At 56.5% G+C, this 22883-nt stretch overlaps 1 long non-coding RNA gene across 2 annotated transcripts; it reads right to left on the reverse strand.

Annotated features, from left to right (window-relative positions):
* Window positions 1–10387: 10387 nt before the first annotated feature.
* Window positions 10388–21404, reverse strand: LOC308649147. Of its 2 annotated transcripts, none has more exons than XR_014022015.1 (3): window positions 19416–21404; window positions 16951–17938; window positions 10388–10464 (listed from the first exon to the last, which is right to left on the reverse strand). It is a non-coding gene; the product is annotated as an uncharacterized lncRNA (long non-coding RNA). The 2 variants fall into 2 exon arrangements; XR_014022016.1 differs by lacking the exon at window positions 10388–10464 and adding an exon at window positions 15350–15989.
* Between the last annotated feature and the right edge of the window lie 1479 nt (window positions 21405–22883).

Consider the following 22883-nt stretch of genomic DNA (forward strand, 5'->3'; position numbering starts at 1 on the left):
ATGTGCCCCAGGTAGACTCCCGAGTGTCCTCATGTCTGAGCTCACCTGCCTAGTCTATGTGCCCCCAGGTAGGCTACCGAGTGTCCTCATGGCTGAGCTCACCTGCCTGGTCTATGTGCCCCAGGTAGACTCCCGAGTGTCCTCATGTCTGAGCTCACCTGCCTGGTCTCTGTGCCCAAAGATAGACTCCTGAGTGTCCTCATGTCTGAGCTCACCTGCCTGGTCTATGTGCCCCAGGTAGACTCCTGAGTGTCCTCAAGTCTGAGCTCACCTGCCTGGTCTATGTGCCTTCAGGTAGACTCCCGAGTGTCCTCATGTCTGAGCTCACCTGCCTGGTCTCTGTGCCCAAAGATAGACTCCTGAGTGTCCTCATGTCTGAGCTCACCTGCCTGGTCTCTGTGCCCAAAGATAGACTCCTGAGTGTCCTCATGTCTGAGCTCACCTGCCTGGTCTATGTGCCCCAGGTAGACTCCTGAGTGTCCTCATGTCTGAGCTCACCTGCCTGGTCTGTGTGCCCCCAGGTAGACTTCCGAGTGTCCTCATGTCTGAGCACACCTGCCTGGTCTATGTGCCCCAGGTAGACTCCACAGTGTCCTCATGTCTGAGCTCACCTGCCTGGTCTATGTGCCCCAGGTAGACTCCCGAGTGTCCTCATGTCTCAGCTCACCTGCCTGGACTCTGTGCCCCTAGGTAGACTCCCGAGTGTCCTCATGTCTGAGCTCACCTGCCTGGTCTATGTGCCCCCAGGTAGCCTCCCGAGTGTCCTCATGTCTGAGCTCACCTGCCTGGTCTATGTGCCCCAGGTAGACTCCCGAGTGTCCTCATGTCTGAGTTCACCTTCCTGGTCTATGTGCCCCAGTTAGACTCCCGAGTGTCCTCATGTCTGAGCTCACCTGCCTGGTCTATGTGCCCCAGGTAGGCTCCCGAGTGTCCTCATGTCTGAGCTCACCTGCCTGGTCTCTGTGCCCCCAGGTAGTCTCCTGTGTGTCCTCATGTCTGAGCTCACCTGCCTGGTCTATGTGCCCCAGGTAGGCTCCCGAGTGTCCTCATGTCTGAGCTCACCTGCATGGTCTATGTGTCCCCAGGTAGTCTCCTGAGTGTCCTCATGTCTGAGCTCACCTGCCTGGTCTATGTGACCCAGGTAGACTCCCGAGTGTCCTCATGTCCGAGCTCACCTGCCTGGTCTCTGTGCCCCCAGGTAGTCTCCTGTGTGTCCTCATGTCTGAGCTCACCTGCCTGGTCTATGTGCCCTAGGTAGGCTCCCAAGGGTCCTCATGACTGATCTCACCAGCCTGGTCTATGTGCCCCAGGTAGACTCCCGAGTGTCCTCATGTCTGAGCTCACCTGCCTGGTCTATGTGCCCCAGGTAGACTCCCGAGTGTCCCCATGTCTGTGCTCACCTGCCTGCTCTATGTGCCCCAGGTAGACTCCCGAGTGTCCTCGTGTCTGAGCTCACCTGCCTGGTCTATGTGCCCCCAGGTAGACTCCCGAGTGTCCTCATGTCTGAGCTCACCTGCCTGGTCTATGTGCCCCCAGGTACACTCCCGAGTGTCCTAATGTCTGAGCTCACCTGCCTGGTCTATGTGTCCCCATGTAGACTCCTGAGTGTCCTCATGTCTGAGCTCACCTGCCTGGTCTATGTGCCCCAAGTAGACTCCCGAGTGTCCTCATGTCTGAGCTCACCTGCCTGGTCTCTGTGCCCCCAGGTAGACTCCCGAGTGTCCTAATGTATAAGCTCACCTGCCTGGTCTATGTGCCCCAGGTAGACTCCCAAGGGTCCTCATGTCTGAGCTCACCTGCCTGGTCTATGTTCCCCAGGTAGACTCCCGAGTGTCCTCATGTCTGAGCTCACCTGCCTGGTCTCTGTGCCCACAGGTAGACTACCGAGTGTCCTCATGTATAAGCTCACCTGCCTGGTCTATGTTCCCCAGGTAGACTCCCAAGGGTCCTCATGTCTGAGCTCACCTGCCTGGTCTATGTGCCCCAGGTAGACTCCCGAGTGTCCTCATGTCTGAGCTCACCTGCCTGGTCTATGTGCCCCAGGTAGACTCCCGAATCTCCTCATGTCTGAGCTCACCTGCCTGGTCTATGTGCCCCCAGGTAGACTCCCGAGTGTCCTCATGTCTGAGCTCACCTGCCTGGTCTATGTGCCCCCAGGTAGACTCCCAAGTTTCCTCATGTCTGAGCTCACCTGCCTGGTCTATGTGTCCCCATGTAGACTCCTGAGTGTCCTCATGTCTGAGCTCACCTGCCTGGTCTATGTGCCCCAGGTAGACTCCCGAGTGTCCTCATGTCTGAGCTCACCTGCCTGGTCTTTGTGCCCCCAGGTAGACTCCCGAGTGTCCTCATGTATAAGCTCACCTGCCTGGTCTATGTGCCCCAGGTAGACTCCCGAGTGTCCTCATGTCTGAGCTCACCTGCCTGGTCTATGTGTCCCCAGGTAGACTCCTGAGTGTCCTCATGTCTCAGCTCACCTGCCTGGTCTATGTGCCGCTAGGTAGACTCCCGAGTGTCCTCATGTCTGAGCTCACCTGCCTGGTCTATGTGTCCCCAGGTAGACTTCCGAGTGTCCTCATGTCTGAGCTCACCTGCCTGTTCTATGTGCCCCAGGTAGCCTCCCGAGTGTCCTCATGACTGATCTTACCTGCCTGGTCTATGTGCCCCCAGGTAGTCTCCTGAGTGTCCTCATGTCTGAGCTCACCTGCCTGCTCTCCTGCTCCCCCAGGTAGACTCCCGAGTGTCCTCATGTCTGAGCTCACCTGCCTGGTCTCTGTGCCCCCAGGTAGTCTCCTGAGTGTTTCATGTCTGAGCTCACCTGCCTGGTCTATGTTCCCCAGGTAGACTCCCGAGTGTCCTCATGTCTGAGCTCACCTGCCTGGTCTATGTGCCCCAGGTAGACTCCCGAGTGTCCTTATGTCTGAACTCACCTGCCTGGTCTATGTGCCCCCAGGTAGACTCCTGAGTGTTTCATGTCTGAGCTCACCTGCCTGGTCTTTTTGCCCCAGGTAGACTCCCGAGCGTCTTCATGTCTGAGCTCACCTGCCTGGTCCCCTGCTCCCCCAGGTGGGCTCTCGGGTGTCATGTGCCTCACTTCCCCTGCCTGTTCATGAGTATTCTCATGAAGACAGTTGAGCATCTCATCAGACCAGTGCTTGGCAGCTGCCCTCCGTCTAGGCTGTTGGTGTTGTCAGTTGAGTACAATTCCAGGGATTGGAAGGAGGTGGAGCCACCTTCCTTGGGTCCAGGGTCCAGTGGGCAGGTCACCATCACTGGCATGGGCCTGTGTGACAGTGACTTCACCCAGTGTGCTCTAAGGCATTGGGAACTCACTGTAGCCACTTTCCCTTCTTCCTCACTGGAGTCACGGATTCTGTGGTCTTAGGTAGGGTGACGTCACCGGAGTCTTGTCTTCTGATCCTGGTCTCCTAGGCTTGTGCCTGGATGGTTTTAGGTCTGACTCTCTTCTGGGCTTGGGGACTCTACATGCTTACTAAGAGGCCAAAACTTTAATTCCGGGGAGTGGCATGTCCCCAGGCTTCTGTCTCAAGTTGGAGGTGCAGCCTGCAGCAGGGTTGGACAGCACAGGCCCCTCTCCCTGGTATGCTGTGTGGATCCTTCTGCTCCGAGCTCGGAGCCCCTGAAGGCACCTGGACTTGGGACCTGCTTTCGTCCCCTCAGGGTCATGTGACCCCAGAGGGTGTGGCACTGCCTTCCTGGCCAGTGTTCCCAGGGTGGACTCCCTTCTGAGGGTCCGTTGCTCTGGTGCCTGGTGGGCTTGGGGGCCTGCTCAGTGGAGCCCTTTTAAGCCTGGCAGAGGGATGTGTCTGTCCAGGGCTCACCACTGCCTGCCCAGCCACGCGGGTGGTGCGTGGTCCTCAGCCCACTCCCTTGCCTCCTATCCGGTCTCTAACCCGTCGCTGACCGGCCGGGAACTTTGAGGCTCCGAGGGCACGTCACACAGGTGCTTTCAAGGCAGAGTGTCTGAAGGCTTTCTCCTGTTCCCTTTGCCTTCGCCTTCTGCGCCTCCATGTCCCCATTGTCTTGAAGTCTGCCCTAACCCTTCCTTGGCTCCTCCCCTGTCTTACTGCCCTTGTGAGTGCCATCGCCTGGGTGCACAGGGTCCCCGAGAGTCTCGTAAGTCCCACAGTGGCCTGTGTTTCCTCTCACTAGATGCTGAGCTCAGATGTGCATGGAACAGATTAAACTATCCTACGAAACGGAGTCAGGACTGGAGGCCAAACTTTGCCACCGTGGATGGCACAGAGCAGAGGGTCCCCTGAGGCTCATCCGTCCTCAGTGGTCACGTGGAAACAATTCTTGGCGCTTGCCAAAAAAAATCATGTTCATGATTTAAAGACTGACAGTTCAATCTAATTAATTTCAATCATATACAAAAAACCCCGGGGGTTTACCTTCAGTCTGGGAAACACATCCCTTTCTGCTGTGGCGCAATGCCCAGGGACGGCCACTAGAGGGCACTCGAAGCCCACCTTTTATCTTCAGTTCTCCACAATTAGAGGTGGCCTCTGGTCAGTCTGTTCCTGGGGCGTGCCCCTTCATGACCCTGTCAGAGAAGCATGTGGGTTGCATGGAAGCTAATAAAGCACAACAATAAACCCTTTATATAAGTTCTTAACAATATTTGGGATCTAAAAAGAACTGAATGAAACTTCTATTCTCTGAAAATGTACTTGCCCTTTGTGCATGTGAGCCTGTGTGTGTGAGTCTGTGTGTGTGAGCCTGTGTGTGTGAGCCTGTGTGTGTGAGTCTATGTGTGTGAACATGTGTGTGTGAGAGCCTGTGTGTGCATGAGCCTGTGTGTGTGCATGTGAGCCTGTGTGTGTGTGAGCCTTTGTGTGTGAGCCTGTGTGTGTGAGCCTCTGTGTGTGTGTTTGTGTGTGTGATCCTGTGTGTGAGCCTGTGTGTGTGTGAGCCCATGTGTGTGTGTGAGCCCATGTGTGTGCATGTGAGCCTGTGTGTGTGAGCCTTTGTGTGAGCTTGTGTGTGCATGTGAGACTGTGTGTCTGTGAGCCTTTGTGTGTGTGAGACTGTGTGTGTGTGAGACTGAGTGTGTGAGCCTGTGTGTGTATGTGAGCCCATGTATGTGTGAGCCTGTGTGTGTGTGAGCCTGTGTGTGTGAGTCTATGTGTGTGAACATGTGTGTGTGAGAGCCTGTGTGTGCATGAGCCTGTGTGTGTGCATGTGAGCCTGTGTGTGTGTGAGCCTTTGTGTGTGAGCCTGTGTGTGTGAGCCTCTGTGTGTGTGTTTGTGTGTGTGATCCTGTGTGTGAGCCTGTGTGTGTGTGAGCCCATGTGTGTGTGTGAGCCCATGTGTGTGCATGTGAGCCTGTGTGTGTGAGCCTTTGTGTGAGCTTGTGTATGCATGTGAGACTGTGTGTCTGTGAGCCTTTGTGTGTGTGAGACTGTGTGTGTGTGAGACTGAGTGTGTGAGCCTGTGTGTGTATGTGAGCCCATGTATGTGTGAGCCCGTGTGTGTGTGAGCCTCTGTGTGTGTGTGTGAGCCTCTGTGTGTGTGAGCCTCTGTGTGTGTGTTTGTGTGTGTGATCCTGTGTGTGAGCCTGTGTGTGTGTGAGCCCATGTGCGTGCTTGTGAGACTGTGTGTGAGCCTTTGTGTGTGAGCCTTTGTGTGTGAGCCTATGTGTGTGAGTCTATGTGTGTGTGAGCATTTGTGCATGTTAGCCTGTGTGTGGGGGGGCCTGTGTGTGTGTGTGAGCCCATGTGTGTGCATGTGAGCCTGTGTGTGTGAGCATGTGTGCGTGTGAGCCTGTGTGTGTGAGCCTGTGTGTGTGTGAGCCCGTGTGTGCGTGTGGGACTGTGTGTGTGTGTGAGCCCATGTGTGTGTGTGTGAGCCCGTGTGTGTGTGTGAGCCTGTGTGTGTGAGCCTGTGTGCGTGTGAGCCCATGTGTGCGTGTGGGACTGTGTGTGTGTGTGAGCCCATGTGTGTGCATATGAGCCTGTGTGCATGTGTGAGCCTGTGTGTGTGAGCCTGTGTGCGTGTGAGCCTGTGTGTGTGTGAGCCCGTGTGTGCGTGTGGGACTGTGTGTGTGTGTGAGCCCATGTGTGTGTGTGTGAGCCCGTGTGTGTGTGTGAGCCTGTGTGTGTGAGCCTGTGTGCGTGTGAGCCCATGTGTGCGTGTGGGACTGTGTGTGTGTGTGAGCCCATGTGTGTGCATATGAGCCTGTGTGCATGTGTGAGCCTGTGTGTGTGAGCCTGTGTGCGTGTGAGCCTGTGTGTGTGTGAGCCCGTGTGTGCATGTGGGACTGTGTGTGTGTGTGTGAGCCCATGTGTGTGTGTGTGAGCCCGTGTGTGTGTGTGAGCCTGTGTGCGTGTGAGCCCATGTGTGCGTGTGGGCCCGTGTGTGTGTGTGTGAGCCCGTGTGTGTGTGTGAGCCTGTGTGTGTGGGCCCGTGTGTGCGTGTGGGCCTGTGTGTGTGCGTGAGCCTGTGTGTGCATGTGAGCCTGTGTGTGTGAGCCTGTGTGTGTGAGCCTGTGTGTGCGTGTGAGCCCATGTGTGCGTGTGGGCCCGTGTGTGTGTGTGAGCCCGTGTGTGTGTGTGAGCCTGTGTGTGTGAGCCTGTGTGTGTGTGAGCCTGTGTGCGTGTGAGCCCATGTGTGCGTGTGGGCCCATGTGTGTGTGTGAGCCTGTGTGTGTGTGTGAGCCTGTGTGTGTGAGCCCGTGTGTGCGTGTGGGCCCGTGTGTGCGTGTGGGCCTGTGTGTGTGCATGTGAGCCTGTGTGTGTGAGCCTGTGTGTGTGAGCCTGTGTGTGTGAGCCCGTGTGTGCGTGTGGGCCCATGTGTGCGTGTGGGCATGAGGACCTGGCTTCTGAGCTGCTGTCACGTGATGACAGCCACAGCATGGCACTGGGGAGTCGAGAGGGGACCCAGGCACCCAGGAGGATTCGCACACAGGTCAGTACAGGGGACTGGGCAGTATGACTCACCCCAGGAAGTGTTAGAACAACGGGCCGAGACAAGGTCCTGTCTCCCTCCAGCTGAACGTGCTGGAGCCCTGAGCCTTGCCTGGCCAAGCTGTCCGCCTCCAGGCAGCCTGGGTCTGCCAGGAGCAGCCCTGGGTGTGACAGCCCTGTCCCAGGGAAGCCACCTTCTCTCCCTGCCCGGCATCTGCGTTCCGCAGCAATCAGCTGCAGGCCAGTCGAGGAGATTCCCAGGCTGCTGGAAGGCACGGGTGGTCGGGTCAGGCCCCCGGACGCCCCAGGCGTCCCTGTGTGGACGCGGCTCTCCTGCGCTGTCTCAGCAATCACTCGACCTGGAGAGCAGCTCGGGCAGTGACAGACAGCAGGGCTCTCGGTGGCCTGAACGTGGGACAGCGTGTGCGACAGGTTCACGTGGAAGCCCACCAGTCCCATGACGTGGGAAGAACCGCTGGAGAGATGGACGCCAGCAGCACAGAGAAGCTCCCCAAAGAGGCCCCGTCCACTGTCCACCAGGCGGACCAGGGAGCGGCCTCACCTCCCAGGTTCGTGTAAACGCCAAGGTGAGGGTGCTGGAGCTGCCACTCACGTGGGTCTTCTACTCCTACCAGGGTTCCACTGGCTGCGGGTCGGTCATGGGTGTCAGGGTGTCATGACCACATCAGTGGTCACTGTACTGTGGGCGTGCGTGTCCCTTGTCTTCTCCTTAGAGGCGCCTGCGCTGTGCCCAACCTTAAGTTGTGGCTCAGAGGACAGCAGCCACTTCTGCTCTGGTCTGTACCTGGGCCCTGCTCCGGCCCTCAGGCCCCTGGCCATCCTGCCCAGCGTGAGAGGGACTTCCAGGGGGCAGGAGGCAGGGGGCTTGGCAGTCGGTGGGAGTGGGATGAGGCTGAGCCTCCCGTTCAAGAACTAAAGTCCTCACCCCCAAATGATGCCCTCAGGAGACAGGAGATGGCAGACCCTCCCGAGGCCACTCTGGGCCACCCAGCAACCTGCACTCAGCGTTCTCACTAGCAGCATCGTCCCGCGGAAACGGCAGGACTGTTGGCCATGTGGACGGCTTTTTTCCAACCTACGTTTAAACCAAACACATGGGACTAAAAAGTGCTGATGTTTTTTAAAAAGGGGAGCAGGCGGCTATTTATTTTTCTGTTTGTTGATTGCTTTCCAAATCTAGCTCGATTTTAGTTCTCTTTGAAAGTTCAAAAATAAAATAGTTCAGACCAATTTGTTCATTTCTTCAATCCGTGACTGCCAAGGAAGCCGGAGGGACTTAGACCACAGAGACGGGTTCAGTGCATCGCAGAGGGGGTGACCTGAACGGCCGGGCAGGAGGCTGCACGGGGACGGGCAACCCCACCCAGGCAGCGCCCTCCACCTGCCCCTGCTGTGCCTGAGTCAGCCTGTGCGGCTGAGGGCATGCAGTGAGCAGGAGGCAGAGAGCCCGTCACCCTGTGTCCCAGCACCCATCACAGAAGCAGCTCTTCCCAGACCGCGCGTCCCAGCTCCACACTGCATGTGCTCACGCACGAGAAATTTAACCCAAACCACTTCTAAATAAATTTTAAAAAGAATGTATTGAAGTACAGTTTTAGCATCTTCATGCAAGTAATCTACTTCAACCATAAGGGTTCCTTATTTAATGCCTCAAGTGTTAGTCACTTCCTGAACGGGAGGCTCAGCCTCATCCCACTCCCACGGACTGCCAAGCCCCCTGCCTTCTGTCCCCTGGAAGTCCCTCTCACAATGGGCAGGATGGCCAGGGGCCTGAGGGCCGGAGCAGGGCCCAGGTACAGACCAGAGCAGAAGTGGCTGCTGTCCTCTGAGCCACAACTTATGGTTGGGCACAGCGCAGGCGCCTCTTAAGGAGAAGACAAGGGACACGCACACCCACAGTACAGTGACCACTGATGTGGTCATGACACCCTGACACCCATGACCGACCCGCAGCCAGGTGAAACCCCAGGACCAAGGACCTGTGAGCTCTGGCTAGGACTTACCTGCCTGAGGTCTTCCCCAGTGGCTGCACCAAGGCCACCCAGCACCGGCCCCTCACGGTGGTCCCTGTCCTCAACCTACTCTGAGTTGAGATCTGGAGCTCAGCAGGTGACAGATCAAGCCTGGGCTCCTGCTTGGGGTCCCCTTGCTCCCAGCTCGCAAGAATGTCTAGGTTATTTTTTAATTCAGCTGTGATTCTAATAAATGCTCACTGTCACTTTTTGAACACTTTTTTAATTTAGGGAAATATACAAAAATTCACAAGGAAAAGTGTACTCCCCACGAGTACCTGCAGGGCACACAGGCACCCACGCCGTGAGCTGGTGCTGGGCCTGCAGAGGGGAGGGGCCTGCAGAGTACCCCAGACGTTGAAGCCCCGTGTGTGCATGGACAGAACACTGCCGGACCCTGCGTGCGTGTGACCCTGGGCTCTTGGGACCCTGTGTGCGATGACTACTCCGCCGCTGTGCCTAGGGGGACTGACCTCGAAAGCCACGAAGGTCGCTGTGCAGCCCGTGCCAGTTGTTCTGGGAATCAGCTCCCTGGGGTGCGTCTCAGCTTAAGGAATCCTGCACAGTGCCAGGAGGTTATTCAACAAACATTTACATAACCCTTTCCATGTGTCAGGTCCTGTTATGAAAGCTCTATAAATATTGGCTCATTTAATCCTTACGATAAATTAGAGAGATGTCTGATTTGATGAGCGACACTTAGCAACAGATTTGGGGTGTAACTTGCTGAGGGTCCCCCAGCTCTATGGCTGTGGAGACGGGGCGCAAGGCTCGGCTGGCTCCAAGGCCCCTCCACCAGTTCGCCTGAGCTCAGAGGAGGGGCTCCTGACCCACCTGGGCTTGTCCCAGGAGCCCAGGCTCACCTGGGAGGCTGAGCGATTGCTGCCTAGAGACCCTGGAGTCCCCTTTGGCAGCAAGGCAACCCAGCACACTTTGTCTGCATCTTGGCCGAAACATGCACTTCAGGATGAGTGCGCCCCATCAAGAACCTCGTTAGTGCTGGGCGTGTGCGTGAGCTGGGGAAGCCGGCCGCGCCCTGCCAGGGTGGTCTTGGTGGAACTCCAGCTCGTGCTCCCATTACCCGGAAGGCGTGTGTGGAAGTACAAGAAGCGTTTTCATCTAGTGTCTGGATAATGAGATGGCTTATCCCAGAGAAGCCGTACTCCGTGTGGGGTAAGCCAGGGCAAGCAGATGTTAAAAGGGAGTCTACAAAAAGGAATTTAAAAAGGATTCAAAACATTGTAAAATGCACAGAGCAGAGATTTAATGTTTGGGTGAATCGAAGGTCTGTGTTCCCAGACCTTACTAGGTCACCATGCAGCCATGCACATGCGCACCTTTTGTACCCGTCTCCATCGCCTGCCTGAGCCTACTCCTGAGGGACAGGTGCACTGGTAACCTGAGGTGGCTGCTTGGAGGAGGCTCCAGGCTGCCGCCCCCTGCTGCTTTACAGGCTCCCAAGGTCCTGATCCACTATGACGGAATGCTTTCCTGTCCCCTGGACACTAGAGTGAGACCCAGGGAGGATTCTCAGTGTGCAGGTTGATTTGGGGCGTCAGAGCTCACCCTGTGCAGGTGAGCGCCCGAGCCTGCGGGAACAGGACCCTCTGCACCCCACAGAGCTGCTAGGCCAAGGCTTCTCCACCTGCTCAAGCCCAAGGCTGAGGGGCGGCCTGCTAAGCTGTCTGTAGAGGACCCTCTGCTCTGGCTGCTTCAGGGGGAGAAGGCCCAAGGGCTGTGCAAGTCTACTCCCACCAATTGCTTGGTCACACTCCCCTCCACATGAGCAAGGAGGGCTGGCAGCTAGACTGTTAGGGTGCGTTCCAATCTGGGCTCTGGACCTCGGCAGCTCGCGAGCCCCATCCTGGACCAGGGCCAGGCAAGTAGCCCAGCCTGTGGCTGCAGCCCAACCCTCAGGGTGAGGAGCGACTGCCACCTTGGGAGGTGAGCTGTGAGCGCCAGCTTCGCTTGCCACCTACAGAAAGGGGTCTCTCCTACGGGAAAGGGGGTCTCTCCTACGGAAAAGGATCTACTATGGAAAGGAGTCTCTCCTATGGAAAGGGGGTCTCTCCTACGGAAAAGGTGTCTCTCCTACGGAAAGGGGGTCTCTCCTACGGAAAGAGTCTCTCCTACGGAAAGGGGGTCTCTCCTACGGAAAGGGGGTCTCTCCTACGGAAAAGGGTCTACTATGGAAAGGAGTCTCTCCTATGGAAAGGGGGTCTCTCCTATGAAAAGGTGTCTCTCCTACGGAAAGGGGGTCTCTCCTACGGAAAGAGTCTCTCCTACGGAAAGGGGGTCTCTCCTACGGAAAGGGGGTCTCTCCTACGGAAAAGGGTCTACTATGGAAAGGAGTCTCTCCTATGGAAAGGGGGTCTCTCCTATGAAAAGGTGTCTCTCCTACGGAAAGGGGGTCTCTCCTACGGAAAGGGGTCTCTCCTACGGGAAAGGGGGTCTCTCCTACGGAAAAGGATCTACTATGGAAAGGAGTCTCTCCTATGGAAAGGGGGTCTCTCCTATGAAAAGGTGTCTCTCCTACGGAAAGGGGGTCTCTCCTACGGAAAGGAGGTCTCTCCTACGGAAAGGGGTCTCTCCTACGGAAAGGGGTCTCTCCTACGGAAAGAGTCTCTCCTACGGAAAGGGGTCTCTCCTACGGAAAAGGGGTCTCTCCTATGGAAAGAGTCTCTCCTACGGAAAGGGGATCTCTCCTACGGAAAGGGGGTCTCTCCTACGGAAAAGGGTCTACTATGGAAAGGAGTCTCTCCTATGGAAAGGGGGTCTCTCCTATGAAAAGGTGTCTCTCCTACGGAAAGGGGGTCTCTCCTACGGAAAGGGGTCTCTCCTACGGAAAGGGGTCTCTCCTACGGGAAAGGGGGTCTCTCCTACGGAAAGAGTCTCTCCTACGGAAAGGAGGTCTCTCCTACGGAAAGGGGGTCTCTCCTACGGAAAAGGGTCTACTATGGAAAGGAGTCTCTCCTATGGAAAGGGGGTCTCTCCTATGAAAAGGTGTCTCTCCTACGGAAAGGGGGTCTCTCCTACGGAAAGGAGGTCTCTCCTACGGAAAGGGGTCTCTCCTACGGAAAGGGGTCTCTCCTACGGAAAGAGTCCCTCCTACGGAAAGGGGGTCTCTCCTACGGAAAGGGGTCTCTCCTACGGAAAAGGGGTCTCTCCTACGGAAAGGGGTCTCTCCTACGGAAAAGGGGTCTCTCCTACGGAAAGGGGTCTCTCCTACGGAAAGGGGGTCTCTCCTACGGAAAGGGGGTCTCTCCTACGGAAAAGGGTCTACTATGGAAAGGAGTCTCTCCTATGGAAAGGGGGTCTCTCCTATGAAAAGGTGTCTCTCCTACGGAAAGGGGGTCTCTCCTACGGAAAGGAGGTCTCTCCTACGGAAAGGGGTCTCTCCTACGGAAAGGGGTCTCTCCTACGGAAAGAGTCCCTCCTACGGAAAGGGGGTCTCTCCTACGGAAAGGGGTCTCTCCTACGGAAAAGGGGTCTCTCCTACAGAAAGGGGTCTCTCCTACGGAAAAGGGGTCTCTCCTACGGAAAGGGGTCTCTCCTACGGAAAGGGGGTCTCTCCTACGGAAAGGGGGTCTCTCCTACGGAAAAGGGTCTACTATGGAAAGGAGTCTCTCCTATGGAAAGGGGGTCTCTCCTATGAAAAGGTGTCTCTCCTACGGAAAGGGGGTCTCTCCTACGGAAAGGAGGTCTCTCCTACGGAAAGGGGTCTCTCCTACGGAAAGGGGTCTCTCCTACGGAAAAGGGGTCTCTCCTACGGAAAGAGTCTCTCCTACGGAAAGGGGGTCTCTCCTACGGAAAGGGGGTCTCTCCTACGGAAAAGGGTCTACTATGGAAAGGAGTCTCTCCTATGGAAAGGGGGTCTCTCCTATGAAAAGGTGTCTCTCCTACGGAAAGGGGGTCTCTCCTACGGAAAGGGGTCTCTCCTACGGGAAAGGGGGTCTCTCCTACGGAAAGGGGGTCTCTCCTACGGAAAAGGATCTACTATGGAAAGGAGTCTCTCCTATGGAAAGGGGGTCTCTCCTATGAAAAGGTGTCTCTCCTACGGAAAGGGGGTCTCTCCTACGGAAAGGGGTCTCTCCTACGGGAAAGGGGGTCTCTCCTACGGAAAGGGGGTCTCTCCTACGGAAAAGGATCTACTATGGAAAGGAGTCTCTCCTATGGAAAGGGGGTCTCTCCTATGAAAAGGTGTCTCTCTTAGGGAAAGGGGATCTCTCCTATGGAAAAGGGGTCTCTCTCCTATGGAAAAGGGGTCTCTATCCTATAGAAAAGGGGTCTCTCCTATAGAAAAGGGTTTCTCCTATGGAAGGGATCTCTCCTATGGAAAGGGGTCTCTCCTTCGGAAAGGGGGTCTCTCCTTCGGGAAGGGGGTCTCTCCTTCGGAAAAGGGGTCTCTCCTACGGAAAGGGGGTCTCTCCTATGGAAAAGGTCTCTCCTACGGAAAGGGGGTCTCTCCTACGGAAAGGGGGTCTCTCCTATGGAAAGGGGGTCTCTCCTATGGAAAGGGGGTCTCTCCTATGGAAAGGGCGTCTCTCCTATGGAAAGGGGTCTCTCCTATGGAAAGGGGTCTCTCCTATGGAAAGGGGGTCTCTCCTACGGAAAGGGGTCTCTACTACAGAAAGGGGGTCTCTCCTATGGAAAAGGTCTCTCCTACAGAAAGGGGGTCTCTCTATGGAAAGGGGGTCTCTCCTATGGAAAGGGGTCTCTCCTATGGAAAGGGGGTCTCCCTACGGAAAAGGGGTCTCTCCTATGGAAAGGGGGTCTCTCCTACAGAAAAGGGGTCTCTCCTACGGAAAAGGATCTACTATGGAAAGGGGGTCTCTCCTATGGAAAGGGGGTCTCTCCTATGGAAAGGGGTCTCTCCTACAGAAAGGGTCTCTCCTACGGAAAGGGGGTCTCTCCTACGGAAAAGGGTCTACTATGGAAAGGGGGTCTCTCCTATGGAAAGGGGGTCTCTCCTATGGAAAGGGGTCTCTCCTACAGAAAGGGTCTCTCCTACGGAAAGGGGGTCTCTCCTACGGAAAAGGGTCTACTATGGAAAGGAGTCTCTCCTATGGAAAGGGGTTTCTCTCCTATGAAAAGGTGTCTCTCTTACGGAAAGGGGGTCTCTCCTATGGAAAAGGGGTCTCTATCCTATAGAAAAGGGGTCTCTGCTATAGAAAAGGGTCTCTCCTATGGAAGGGATCTCTCCTATGGAAAGGGGGTCTCTCCTATGGAAAGGGGGTCTCTCCTTCGGAAAGGGGGTCTCTCCTACGGAAAGGGGGTCTCTCCTACGGAAAGGGGGTCTCTCCTATGGAAAGGGGGTCTCTCCTACGGAAAGGGGGTCTCTCCTATGGAAAAGGTCTCTCCTATGGAAAGGGGGTCTCTCCTATGGAAAGGGGTCTCTACTACAGAAAGGGGGTCTCTCCTATGGAAAAGGCCTCTCCTACGGAAAGGGGGTCTCTCCTACGGAAAGGGGGTCTCTCCTACGGAAAAGGGGTCTCTCCTATGGAAAAGGTCTCTCCTACGGAAAGGGTGTCTCTCCTACGGAAAGGGGGTCTCTCCTATGGAAAAGGGGTCTCTCCTACGGAAAGGGGTCTCTCCTACGGAAAGGGGGTCTCTCCTACGGAAAGGGGGTCTCTCCTATGGAAAAGGTCTCTCCTATGGAAAGGGGGTCTCTCCTATGGAAAGGGGTCTCTACTACAGAAAGGGGGTCTCTCCTATGGAAAAGGCCTCTCCTACGGAAAGGGGGTCTCTCCTACGGAAAGGGGGTCTCTCCTACGGAAAAGGGGTCTCTCCTATGGAAAAGGTCTCTCCTACGGAAAGGGGGTCTCTCCTATGGAAAAGGGGTCTCTCCTATGGAAAGGGGTCTCTCCTATGGAAAGGGGTCTCTCCTACGGAAAGGGGGTCTCTCCTATGGAAAGGGGGTCTCTCCTACGGAAAGGGGGTCTCTCCTATGGAAAAGGTCTCTCCTACAGAAAAGGGGTCTCTCCTACGGAAAAGGATCTACTATGGAAAGGGGGTCTCTCCTATGGAAAAGGTCTCTCCTATGGAAAGGGGGTCTCTCCTATGGAAAGGGGTCTCTACTACAGAAAGGGGGTCTCTCCTATGGAAAAGGCCTCTCCTACGGAAAGGGGGTCTCTCCTACAGAAAGGGGGTCTCTCCTTCGGAAAAGGGGTCTCTCCTATGGAAAAGGTCTCTCCTACGGAAAGGGGGTCTCTCCTATGGAAAGGGGTTTCTCCTATGGAAAGGGGTCTCTCCTACGGAAAAGGGGTCTCTCCTATGGAAAGGGGGTCTCTCCTATGGAAAAGGTCTCTCCTACGGAAAGGGGGTCTCTCCTATGGAAAAGGGGTCTCTCCTATGGAAAAGGTCTCTCCTACGGAAAGGGGGTCTCTCCTACGGAAAAGGGGTCTCTCCTATGGAAAGGGCCTTTCGATCTCTGAAAAGTGCTGCAGAATCTGCTCCTCACACTGCACCTGGTCTAACCGGGTGCTCCAGAGAGCGATGGTAAGGAGCAGGGAGACTTCTGCCCAGCTGGGTGCCAACATGAGCCCCTGGCAAGAGCCCCGCTGCGCTTCCTGTGCCCCCAGAGGCCGGTCCTTCCCTAGGGCTGTCCTCGTGCTGCCCTGGCCCTCAGGGACCCGCGCCCACCCTGCTCCATCAGGTGAGGCCGAGTGAGCGGCTCTCCGCGTGGGACCGAGGCCCAGGTGCCCCCAGCAGGCTTCCTGGGGCAGGAGTGAGGAGCCCATGCAGAGCAGGAGCCCCAGGACCTCCTCGAGCCAAGCCAGGAGGAGGCCTGTCCTCCACGTCCCCCAGAAGACAGAGGGGTCTACGTCACAAATCGTAGGTGATTTTCAAAAAAGTTACTGGGACCAGAAAGTTTCTGTGACCAAAATAAGGGACAAGGACAACGGAGAGGAGGAAAAGTCTGTTTTGTCACAGCTTCAGAGGCTCAGTCCACGGCAGGCTGGCCCCCAGCTCTCGCCTGAGTGGAGGCAGAACGATGTCATGGCAGAAGGGCGTGGTGCAGGACCGCAGCCTGGAAGCAGAAGAGGACTCGGGACAAAATCTAAACCCGAAGCACGCCCTCGTGACCCTCCTCCCCAGCCCCAGCCCCGCCGGGGCAGCACCCCTTCCAAACCGCTCATCCACCAGAGGTCACAGCTCTCACGACCTCATCCTGTCACCCCTGAACTTCCTGCAGCATCACCCACCAGCCCGTGGGGAGCACCCAATATCCACTCACAACAGTGACCCAACTATCGTGTCAGAAGACAAACTACGAAGCTGAGTTGCAGAGCATTTAAGACGTTCAGAGATAAAAATATGAAAATGAAGGCCATGGTTGTGCCATTAAACAAACAAACAAAAAACTTTAAGTTTTGTGGTATTTCTTTAGGCATTTGTCTGATCTACATCTTGGAATAGGTATTCATAGCATCCATCAAAAATGGCAGCCCACTTTTTAAATGTAAGACTCCGTCTCCTGCTTGTACCTTCCACCTCACTTTCCTTCCTATGATACAATCTGTTTGTGCTAAGATCTCAGTATTGATTCAACGACTTGGGGAACGTTCCTCGTTTTCTAGTCTGTGAGGCTTTTGTGGGTTTAGGGCAGTTTGCTCATTTAATGGTTAGCAGAAGACATTCCTAAAATATTCTGAGCCTGATAAATACTTCCTCGCGTGTTACCTCTAATATAATTTTAATTAATGCTGTGTCCTAAAAGCAATTTAAGCTGGAAGATGTGATGCAGAAGGACCTCCCTCCACCCAGAGGAAGCTTCTAGAAAGAACATGATGTGTGACAGACAGTGACAGTGCCATGTGCCAAGGGGTGTCCTCCTCTGAACACCCTTGGGCTGCTGCACGTTCTTCTCTTTCCCATGGGGAAACCAGGCATGGAGAACCCAGAGCCCTGGGTCACGGTTACAGGCAGAGCCCGGAAATGAGGCCAGGTGATGCGCTTGCACCCGGGCGCTCTCTCCTCAGGTTGCTTACCCCAGGTGCTGGCACCCAGCGGGCTTCCGGAGGACACCCAGTGCTGAAGGAAGTCAAGGCTCTTGGGGTGACAGCCCAGTGTGACACGGGACAGCACTGACGAGGGTACGGCACGTGAGTCCCAGGATACTGGAAAGAAAGCCTTGGAGTCAGAGAGGATGAATAAAATCCTGCCTTCTGCAGAGATCAGAAACGGGCCCCAGGGAGACCCCACGGTCTCTAGTTGTGTGCTGGGTGCGTGGAGCCCTGCCCTCTGGGCATCGCTGAGCCCAGAGCAGAGGGCCCCCGGTTTCTGGCACCACTCAGTGTCTAACTCCCATCACTCTTTGTTTGAGTCCCCTCTCCAGAGACCACCGAGGAACAAAAAAGTTTTACTTAACTTCCGAAGCGAGAGTCAAGGGGACAGTGGGCACCAGGATCGCTCTCCCCAAGGAGTGCAGAGTCCTGCGCAGGCCTGGGCTTCTGCCCCTGGATCCCAGAGGCAGATTGGACATGGTCAGGCCCTGATGGGCTGCTGCTCAGAAGGGGCCATCCAGCTGTGGACCCCTTGGCCACTCAGTCTGGAGCAGGGCCTGCTGCGGCTGAGGCGGCCAGGCAGAGGCGGCCAGGCAGAGGCTCCCACAGGCTGTGACCAGTGCGGATCTGGTCTCTCCTGTTCAGACTTGCCCTGCGTGCCTCACCTGAGGGAGGGAGAAGGGTGGGAGTCTGCTCCTCCCAAGTCCTGGGTCGGCGGAGGCAGAGTGCCAGGGAGAGAGGACCCACAGGGGACAGGGACACAGTGGACCTGGTCACACAGGGAGGCCCCCACCACCCCCCTGTCATAGCTGCCCCTGCCCAAGCACAGGACCGGCAGGATCACAGAAGCCCTGGTCACGTAGAGGCGCTTCCCCCAGCCTGGACACCGGACGGGCTCTCAAGTAGTTGGCACTGGGCATGGGTGCAGCAGGACCCTCCAGAGAAGCAGAGTCTCATGCAGACCTCTCCGTCCCTGCACACGGGGAGGGAGGAAGAGGAAGCCTCATTTTCAGAAACCAGCTGATGTGATCGTGGTGACCTGGACATTGAAAGGTCTGAATTCTGCAGGGCGGTGGGTGGATGGACATCCCGGCCCAGCAGACGGAGAAGCCAGGGTGGGGTGGCGGCAGAATTCCCCTCTCCCTGGGAGTCGGGGTCTGCTCTCAATCCTGGACGGCTTGCATGAGGTCCAGCCTCACTTGGGGAGGGTGGTCTGTTTTACCCGAAGTCACTCACGTGCCAGTGTCGTTTGACGAGGACCTCAGCAATACCCAGAGCAAGCACTGGCACTGAGTGTAGCAAGGTCGTATAGAGGGCGAAGCTCTGGGGTGTGGGCCTTGAGCCCAGATGACCTCCTCACAACGCAAACCCCACGGATCTACCTGCCAGAAGTCCCGCAGGCTGCCCCCCAAGCACAGGGTGGCATTATAGTAATGTCCCTGGAGCCAGGTCCCTTGAGCCTGCCCCACCGGGCACCCCTAGGTCCCGAGCCATGTGCCACACCTGCGGCAGGCTGAATCCTGCGCCTAACACTCCTGGGTGCTCCTCCTGCTCCATCCAGACGCTCTCCAGCCCCCTCAGGAGCCGCTGGGCCTCGACTCCAATTCCCACCTCCACCGCCTGCGCTAAGTCACCTTTTATTTCAATGTCCGCCTCCTTTTATAGACTGGGACTTTCTTGAGGGCAGCAATGGTGTCTAGTTAGCTTTTGTTTTCAAATGTTCAAAGCAATAATCAAGCACAGTGTTCAGTGAATCTTTAATAGTGCAAAAATGTACACAGGAAAGAAAGAAAGAAAGAAAGAAAGAAAGAAAGAAAGAAAGAAAGAAAGAAAGAAAGAAAGAAAGAAAGAAAGAAAGAAGGAAGGAAGGAAGGAAGGAAGGAAGGAAGGAAGGAAGGGAGGGAGGGAGGGAGGGAGCGAGCTTTACCCAGCCTCAGTAAGACGGGAGGACACACACCAAACAGCAAAGGGGGGCGATCCCGGCTGAGGAGGTCACTCGGGTGATGGGCAGGAAGAGAAGTAAAGCAATGATGGTGGAAAGAGAGAGAGAGAGAGAGAGAAACCTCTCTCTCTCTGCTACTGGGAATGGAACCCAGAGTTAGTTATTTTGAGACAACATCTTGCGAAGCTGCCTAGTGCCTTGCTAAGTTGCTGAGGCTGCTGGCCTCAAACTTGCAATTCTCCCACCTCAGCCTCCCCAGCTGCTGGGATTACAGGCGTGGCTACCGTATCCAATTATTTTCTTTAACTCAAGTAGATCATAGATGTTGGCTGGTTCTCTGTGTAAAACCTTCTCCTTTTCACTTCTCTGTGAGCTGTGCATGTGTTCAGATTTGTACGGGAGCTTCATATGCACGGATTCTGTTTTTGAAGCTCTTGGTTTTGGGAATTACCTACTTCAATTTTTCTGTGTATTTTTTCGATTTTTCTCACAGTATTTATGTGCTTACATTTCTAACATGCTTAAGGAGTCTTTATCCATCCTCTGACACCTCGGTTGATAAATGGATTCATTCCATGTAACGAATATCAGCATCCGTCTTCCAAGAATCTTAAAAGATGTGGAAAATTTTCACTCAGGAAATTCCTGTAACAGAAATCATCACGCAGTGACTTGGGGCCCGCGAGTTGGGGGGGAGTGAGATCTGTTCCTGGACCCTGGGCTCCTCCTGGGTTCCCAGTGCCCCCTGTCTCTTGCCTTCTGATTCCCGAGGGAGCCCGGACGTGGAAGGCCGGGAGGCTCTGCTCTGCTCACTGTGGATGGCAGGTGTGCGCCCAGCAATACCCCCACACCCTGGGGCGCCCAGGAGGCTCCCTGCAGCGGGTCTGGTGGCCTGGGCTCAGCACTTCCGGGACCCCGGGGGTCTCTTTCTGCAGCTTTGGCCTGGGTCTAACTGCTGAGACCCGAAGGCTGCCGCGGACGTTCCTGGCTCAGCACCCCCAGCTGCTGCGAGGAAGTGACTTGATGAAGATAAACGCCACGCCCAGCCTCTGAGACGTGGTCAGTGACGACGATACTGAACATGTCCGTACAGGTTTGTTCACACTTGGAACATTCTGGGCCTGACGTTCTCTTTCCATTTAAAACTCTGGTTTGAAATGCGACAGGATCTGAATTTCCACACCACCTCAGTGTGAGCTGAGGCCACTTAAGAGTTCTGGTTGGGGTTTCCGGACTGAGCAACACGGAACATCTGTTTGGAGCGTGAGAAGTGCCTCTCTATTGAGCTTCCTTCCTTCCTTTTGACGCACCCAGAGCGGAATTGAATATGAGGCGGAGTTGCCCAGCGGATGGTTAATCAAGGCCACCCTCCTCCGGGTCCCCAGGTCCAGGTGATTCATGTGCCGGTTTTCTTTCTGCTACGCAATGAATCTTTCCTAAAAGAAAACCAGCTGAGGTCCTTCACACCCACTAAATGAAATGGAATTTCAAGCCCCTGTGTTGAAAGTCTGTTTCTAAAATGGAGCCATCAGGATCCATCTGGATCCCATCTGTCCCGAGGCTCTGAGGCCACTGCATGGAACTCTCACACCCTGTCCCCCTGTGCCTCGGTGGACCCTGGCTGATGGGGGAAAGGGAAGCCCCAGCTGGGTTTGTGCTGAGATGGTGGGCCAGGCAGGGCGGGCTCCGCTGCCGGCCGGTGAGGGCCCCTGAGGGGCGGACTTGCCCTTCCAACACAGTCCCCTGAAATGGCCGGGTCTCATCTCCGCCCAGATATGGTCAGCAGGCAGCTTGGGCGGCTGTCACAGACCTGTGCCCAGTGTCACAGGGCCAAGTCACCCCCTGGAGTGCTCTGGCCCCTGGAGTCCCACAGGTGCACCCTGCTGAGAAATGGACGCTACTGTTAATTCTAGCAGAGGCCCATCACCAGGACAGCTGTACCCCTCCACTCTCCTATCCACAACCAGGAGCCCAGCCGTCCTTCTGGAGAGTCCACGGCCTGGCGTCCCCGGGGCCTTGACAAACTCCCTGAGTGGACACTCCCACCACTCACCCTGTTGGACAGTCTCCTGAGAGAGCGGTGGAGACCCAGCCTGGCCGGGAGGAGTGTGCTTGCTGGGCTCGGGGTCTTGGGCTGGCCACTCTTCCGGGGCACCTGGCACGGCGGGGCTCTGACCTTGAGGCTCTAGTGCTGGTGAGGCCTGCCCATGGCAGCAGCACCAGGCCCACGGCCGGCCCTGGCCCGCTGCTCCTCCAACCCAGCTTTGCCAGGACGTCTCTATCCGCTGCTCACCTACTTGTTTGGCTGTGAACAGATCTTCATGGATTCAAGGTTTCACCCATTTTATAGGAAAAGCTCGAGATTTTCCATTAAAAACTGGCTTTTAAAATGTCCAGCTACCAAGGCTGGTCACTACCCTGCCTGGAGTGAGACCCGCGTTTCTGTTTAGTAAGGAATCCATGTCAAAAAGCACATGGACCCGCCACTCACCGTGGTCCCAGGCCGCAGCTCCAGCTGGGCCTGCAGCACCCGCCTGAGTCCCAGAGCTGCGGCCGCGGGTCTCAGCGGCCCAGGGAAGCCGCTCCCCTTCCCGAGGGCGGTCGCCCCCAGACCTGGGTGTGTGCCCTGGTGCCTCTGGAAGTGCTGAGGGCCTGGTCACAGAGCACGAGGCTGTGGAGGGGCACAAGAGGGAGGCTAGCGCTACCTGGCCTCCATTCTCAGCCTTCCCTTGTGTTCCCTTCTCTCTCCCCTGGGACCAGGTCACCATGGAGCCAGCAGTCTAAGCCCCTGTGCAGGGCCTACCCTTGTCTGCAGGTGAGCTCGGGAGGTGGGGGGCACGGCACTGTCCCCGCGCCCCCTTGGCCCCTCCTGGCTTCTGAAGGGACCCTTTTCTTCCGGGTGCCTGGCGGCTGCAGGTGTGAGGCTTAGCGGAGGCGGGAGCTGCCTCGGGCTGACGTGGGCAGAGCGGGCGCCAGGTTCTGCCAGCTGCCCCTCCTCAGCTCTGGCTGCCTGCACGGTGCCACCCTGGCCCAGCAAGGAGCCCTCTGCGGACCGCACCTGGCAGGCCTCATGCACGTCCCAGGGAGCCATGGGAGTGTGTGGCTCCTGCCACAGCCTCCGCCACGTGGGCCCCCGGCTGGTCTGCACAGGCCCAGCAGGTGGGCTCCTCCTTGCTGCCCAAAGGGCTACAGACCCTTCCACGCCCAGCTCTGGCGTCCCCACTCCTGACCCTGCGTCCTCTGTGGGCCAGCGACAGCTGAAGCAGTAAGTGACTGCCGAGTTCTGCAAAGAGAGGCTGTGGACGAGGCGGGGAGTGACCTCTCAAAGGGCTGGACATGGAGGACCCCCAGCTGGGGATGGCGGAGCCGGGCAATACCAGGCTCAAAGACAAGAGCGTACCGGGCGCTGCGGGTGGAGGGAGCCATGCCACCCACCAGTGGGAGGTCAGTGAGGAGCGCTGAAGGACACACCCCAGAAGGGGACCCAAGGTCTGCAGAGTGAAGGGAAGGGGGAGGGGTGCCCAGAGTGTGGGCCATGAGCCACTCATGGCCCAGGACGGGAGCCGGGGCAGCTCCTGGGGAAGGGCCCCAGGGCACTGACCCACAGGCCCAGTGGCGGAAGAGAAGGAGCACAAGAACAGGTGCAAAGGTCCTGAGGCCCAGGTCCAGGGCCCTGCGGACAAGGCTGAAGTCACAGTGGCCTTTCAGGATGATTCTGGCCTGACTTGGAGGTTTAGATGCTCCCTCTTTGACGATCAGCAGAGACCGCGTAAGCTGGGTGCTGACCCTTTACACGCCTGTCTGAGTACCCCAGTGAAGTCGCAGCCTGGAGATGGTGTTGGGGACCTGGGCACAGGTCAGTGCAACGTCTGCACAACTACCCCGCCACCTGGTCATCAGGTGGGGTTTGTAGTGCCTGGCTCTTAAGGAGCTGGTCATACCTCTAAGTCATCGAATCCTTGAGCCTAAATCGGTG

Source organism: Spermophilus citellus (genome assembly GCF_964194105.1).
Source record: "Spermophilus citellus genome assembly, chromosome: 5".
In the NCBI taxonomy this organism is placed as follows: domain Eukaryota; kingdom Metazoa; phylum Chordata; class Mammalia; order Rodentia; family Sciuridae; genus Spermophilus; species Spermophilus citellus.